The 5,575-nt window shown below is 41.8% G+C and overlaps 1 long non-coding RNA gene across 1 annotated transcript; it reads right to left on the bottom strand.

The window, feature by feature from the left end:
* Positions 1–4,290: 4,290 nt before the first annotated feature.
* On the bottom strand, positions 4,291–5,295 carry LOC142829436 (uncharacterized). The gene is made up of 2 exons (XR_012903846.2): positions 5,026–5,295; positions 4,291–4,609 (listed from the first exon to the last, which is right to left on the bottom strand). It is a non-coding gene; the product is annotated as an uncharacterized LOC142829436 (long non-coding RNA).
* Positions 5,296–5,575: the final 280 nt, after the last annotated feature.

Raw genomic sequence — 5,575 nt, forward strand, 5'->3', positions numbered from 1 at the left:
ACTGTCCCATTATTTGTTTCTCTATACATTATTTAGATAATGTAACATTTATTGTCCTTAAAATATTAATAAATTGCTGGGTTTAAAATGTAAGTTAATTATTAGTTATCCTTTTTATTTTTATCATTAACATAATGCAAGATAATGCATTTAGTCTTGCAGTTAGTAAGCTTTGAAAAATTTAGATTAATGTTTTAGAGATAAACTTTTAATATGCTCATTCCTGACTTTTCCCCTCATATATTTATATACTTTCCAGAAAAAACTAGCAAAGATCTAGCCCGTTATTCCTCCCCTTAATTTTAAGTTTAGTTTTAATATGGCACATTTGAAAACTCTCCTCCTCTAACAGGATTGGAAATACAGTGCAATCCATAAAGACACTAACTTGCCTAAGTCCCATTTTTAGGCAACTTAGTTCAAAAACTCAGGCTTGGATGATTCCTAATCTCATTTGGTGCCTAAGTTTTTTTCCTCTGGGCATGTGCACTGCAGCTTCACTTTAGGTACCTGGGCACCTGTCTCTGACCTAAGCACACACACTCCTACTTCATGACTAAAGTCCATATGCTTCTGAGCATGCCACCTGGGTCAGGGTCCTTAAGTGAGTTCACACAAAAGAGTAGAGAGGAGGAAGAGGAAAAGGAAGAGTTCCCTTATAACCTTAAGCCCATCCAGTAGGGTACTCACCCAGCATGTGGAGAACCCCAGTTCAAGTTCTCTCATGCTACTAAAAGAGGAAGGGGTTTGAATAGAGATCTGCCACTTCTCAGATGATTAACCTAAGCACTAGGTCATGGAATATTCTGTTGCAGGTCTCCCTTAGTCTCTCCTATTGAAGTTATTTCAGTGTAATGAAGTAATTCAATAATTAATACTGATTTGGCCAGTGAAAGAGTTGGGTCTGATGCTTAGCATTGCTATGCTTACTGATCTGGGCCACATACTCTGAATTACACTGCAACTTTCATATTCCATGAGCATAGCAAAGGTCTTTTTCCTTGATTTCTGCAAATATTTGAAATCTTGTCTGTGTTCATCTGACAAAATGGGTTTCACCCACAAAGGCTTATGCCTGTTAGTCTCTAAGGGCATTTCTACTCTAAGAAATCATTTCAAAATAACTTATTTCAAAATAATAACTGCTGAAATAACTATTATGAAATAGTGCATTCATACTACAGGGAAGCCTTGAAATTAGTCTGAAGCAGGCTCCTATAATATGGATGTGCTATCTCGACTTAAGAGCCCCAGGAAGCAGTGGGGAATAAATACAGGCTGTTCTTGCTATAAGTCCAAGATACATTCCAAAAAACGTTGACTTATAGTGAAACAACGTAAAGCAGGGAATTTTTTTCCCTCAGCTGACTTCCATTAGCAGAAATTGGGATGGTTTTTTTTTTTACATGACTTAAGAGCAGAGAATGAGAGGACTTACAATGCATCAGTTCCTACAAGTGTCAAAAACTTTAGTGTGGAGCAGATGTATATCGGGGCAACGTGTAGCAGGGATGTCCTGTACTTTAAGGATGTGTCTAGACTACAGGGTTTTTTCAAAAAAAGTGGCCTGTTTTCGAAAAAAACTTCCCCTGCATCTAAACAGCAGTTTTTTCAACCGTGGAAAACCTTGTTTTACGAGGAATAACGCCTTTTTCCAAAAGTGCTCTTTCGAAAAAAGGCACTATGTAATGCAAACTGTGCTTTTTTGAAAGAGAGCATCCATACTGTCTGGGTACTCTCTTTCAAAAAAGTGGCTTGCTTTTTCGAAAGTACTGGTTGTAGTCTAGACACCCTTTTTCGAAAGAGGCTTGCAGTCTAGATGTAGCCTAAATGACTCTGAAGAGTAGTTATTTCGGTTAATAGCAGCAGTGGAGCGTTAACACTACCACTATTTTGAAATAAGTATTAAGCATTATTCCTCATGGAAAGTAGAAATTATTATATCAAAATAACAAGACCCTTATTTCAAAATAACAGGTTTGGTAGTGTGGACGCTCTGCTTGTTATTTCAAAATAAGGGGAGTTATTTTGTAATAACTCTCTAGTGTAGACCAGGGCTGAAGTGCCACAGGAGTAATTGTTTTTTTCAGATACAGACTAAGATGGGTACCATTTTGAGACATTTTTTAATATTATCCTTAATAATTAATATTTTGTGTGTTGAATAGATTTTGTATGGAAACTATAGGACTGCTAAATTCAGATTTTAAGAGACAAGAGTTTTCAAGGATGTGAAGACACATCCTGTAAAATTCATGCTCACATGGGACTACAAAGTATAAAAGTGTTTGGAAATGTTAGGAAGAAGTTTTAATTTTTTTCTCAAACATGGGCTTACCTCAATTATTCTTTATCCTCAAAGCTGCAATGGATAAATATGTGTTGAACAGGAAAATGATAAAATAACATTCAAAATATTTTGTGTCCCCAACAGAGTTGCAAAGAGCATTTGGTGCAGCTAATTAAAATCTTCCTATCTTGGGTGGCATAGCAAATTATCTTCCCACGTTATTAGTGTTGATAAAATCACCAGGTAAGCTGTCCAAGTCTGAGAGATGTGGAAAAAGATTGGTCTATCTTTTACAATCTGGCAATCACAAATGCTCTTTTTATGTCTTTCTTCTAGTTTACACCATTGTTACTGCTGAATTTCAGTCATGATGCTATTGTAAGCCCTTTAATATACCTCAGTTAGGCATCCAGCTCAAATATATCTAGCCATAGATATCACAAATTAAATTGAGCAGGGCACATGGGCCTGGCCTACATTCCAAGGGAAGGTTGAAATAAGATATGCAACTCCAGCTACATACATTATGTAGCTGGAGTGACATATCTTAGGGTACGTCTAGACTACCGCGTTTTGTCGACGGAAGTTTTGTCGACAGATACTGCTTTGTCGACAGCAAGCTGCTTTGTCGACAGAACTCCGTAGTCTGGACGCAGTGTTACAGGCAATAACACCTTCTGTCGACAGAGTTCTGTCGACAGAAAGTGTTATGCCTCGTAAAATGAGGTATACCAGCGTCGACAAAACCGCGGAGTTCTGTCGACGTTATGTCGACAGAACTCCGCGGTAGTGTAGACGCTGGTATTGTTTTGTCGACAAAAGTCCACTTTTGTCGACAAAACTAGGTAGTCTAGACACACCCTTAAATTCCCATTTACACATCCGGAAGTCGATGGGAGAAAATGTTCCTGTCGGCTTCCCTTACTCCTTGTGAGGAGTAGAAGTACCGGAGCTCTTTGAGATCGTTCTAGCAGTTCTTTACTACATCTGCTAAATCGAACCATGGAAGATCATTCACAGCAGTGTCGATCTTCTGTGTTGTGTAGACGTGCCCATAGTGTATAAGAATAATTAATTATTAATAATTAGGAATAATTAATACTTCTTGATGATACTTTAAATTATGCGCATTCCCATCTGCAGCTGCATGTAGGCAAAGCAAACTATTGCTGCTCCCTTCAGATGCCTCTGTGCTCTTGGGAAGAAGATTTCTGAATGAGGCATATTCCTTGAGAATACCTCACTAGTAGGTTCAGCCACCAAAAACAGGTGGGTTTAATTCACGTCTAGAAATTCTGTCTAGAAATTATACTTCAAAATTTAAAATATATTGTTTTTTCTTCTAGCGCTCCCTTCAAAAGCCTCCTGTCCTGATGTGTTTGTATGTGTGTTCAGGCACAATGAGCGTATATTAAAGTGGCAAGTACAAAGAGCATTCTAAATGCAATCATTATCTTGAGGATTGAATTGAATACTCTACAGCTGCAATATTTTACAGCAGCTAGATAAGTTCTCTTTCAATAAATTATCATAAATCCCATAGTCTGCCCTCTAGAAAAGTAATCCCTTGAGGAAACATCGGAATGGGCTGCATGAAAATCTGCAGTGTGTGTTGATATATTTTTAAAGAGAAATACAAAACAACCGTTGTGGGGGGGGGTTTCATGTCATCCCAGGGGATTTATTCTCCAGAGTTTTAATCCATTTTGCACAAATGACCACTGATCTAATATTTATCTTTCCATGGACGAATGCCAAATTTTGTTATAAAAGCTTTTATGATCTTTGGTTCATATTTTGATAGGAAATTCATGCAAAAAAGGCCCTCTCCAGCATTACCACTACTTTTAATCTACATGTTGCATTCCTAATTTGCATACATCACAGTGATATAAGCACTGTAATGAGGCCATCTATTTCCCACATAATTTTTAATGTACCATATAGACTCATTCATAACCAAAATTTTTGGTATTAAAGTGACACATCAAAGACTGAGGGTCAGTTTATTAATTTATTAATCTACATGGTCATTGTAGATCAGGAGTTTGTAAACTTTGGTTCCTATCCCATCAGGGTAACCCACTGGCATGCCAGGACATGTTGCGTAGCTGGAGTGTCTGCAGGCATGGATCTCCTCAGCTCCCAGTGACTGCAGTTTGCCATTCCTGGCCAATGGGAATGGCAGGAAGTGGCAGCCAGCACATCCCTCAGCTCACGCTGTTTCCTGCAGCTCCCATTGGCCTTATCATCAGCCTCCATTGTGTCAGCAGCAAATACAGCATCATCTTCTGACACATCAAGTATATTAGGGTGCGTCTAGACTACGGGGTTTTGTCGACAAAAGTGGACTTTTGTCAACAAAACTATACCATAGAGGATCCTGACTGAGCAGCTCTGTTGTGTGGTGAGCCATGTCCCAGGGACAAGTCCCCCAAGACCGCCCTGGCCCTTCCAGGGACTCATCCCCCCGGGAAGCCAGGGGCACCAAACTGCAGGCACCCTGCTGGTCAGAGTCAGAAATGAAAGCCCTCTTGGAGCTGTGGGCCAAGGAGGAAGCTCTTCAGCTCCGTCAGAGCAGGCACAGGAAAGCTGACATCTACGGCCGAATGGCAGACAGCCTGGCCAGGAAAGGCCACCACCCCCCGCACGGCACCACAGGTCAGGGCCAAAGTCAAGGAACTCAGGCAGGGGTACATCAGGGTCCATGAGCACTCTGGGGAAACAGCACACACCTGTGCATATTTTGAGGAGTTGGACAGGATCCTGGGGCCAGGGGATCCCTTGCCTCCTGAGTGTCTGGTGGAGTCCGGGCTGGAGACCCCTGCTCAGCAGTGGCCACAACAACAGCCTGAGAACCTGGCGCTCCTAGAGGAGGTGGTGGAGGAGGAGAAGAACAGCATCCGGAGCATCCAGGAGCCAGATGCCCAGGTGCAGGAGGCCTCCCAGGCAACTTCAGACACCGGGGAGGGAACATCAGGTGAGTGCTGTGAGGGTCCAACACACACAGGGCAGGGCAGGTGGGAGCAAAGTGCACAGTGCAGTACTGTGACATGTCATGCTGATCACAGCCTGTGGCACACTCATGGCTGCCCTCAGGGAGAGTCATCATACTCCGGCACCCTCACGGCTGCTAGGCACCACCTGTTCCTGCAGGCAGTGATGCGAGGGGCAGTCATGGGTCAGCTGCAGGCTTCTCATTCCTCTGCAGGAACCTCAGCCGTGGCCTGACATTTGTCTGTGCTGCTTGGACATGGGGTGTGTGTGTGTGGGGGGGGGGAATAG

The sequence above is a fragment of the Pelodiscus sinensis genome, chromosome 4 (assembly GCF_052426305.1).
Source record: "Pelodiscus sinensis isolate ZL-2025 chromosome 4, ASM5242630v1, whole genome shotgun sequence".
NCBI classification, from domain to species: domain Eukaryota; kingdom Metazoa; phylum Chordata; order Testudines; family Trionychidae; genus Pelodiscus; species Pelodiscus sinensis.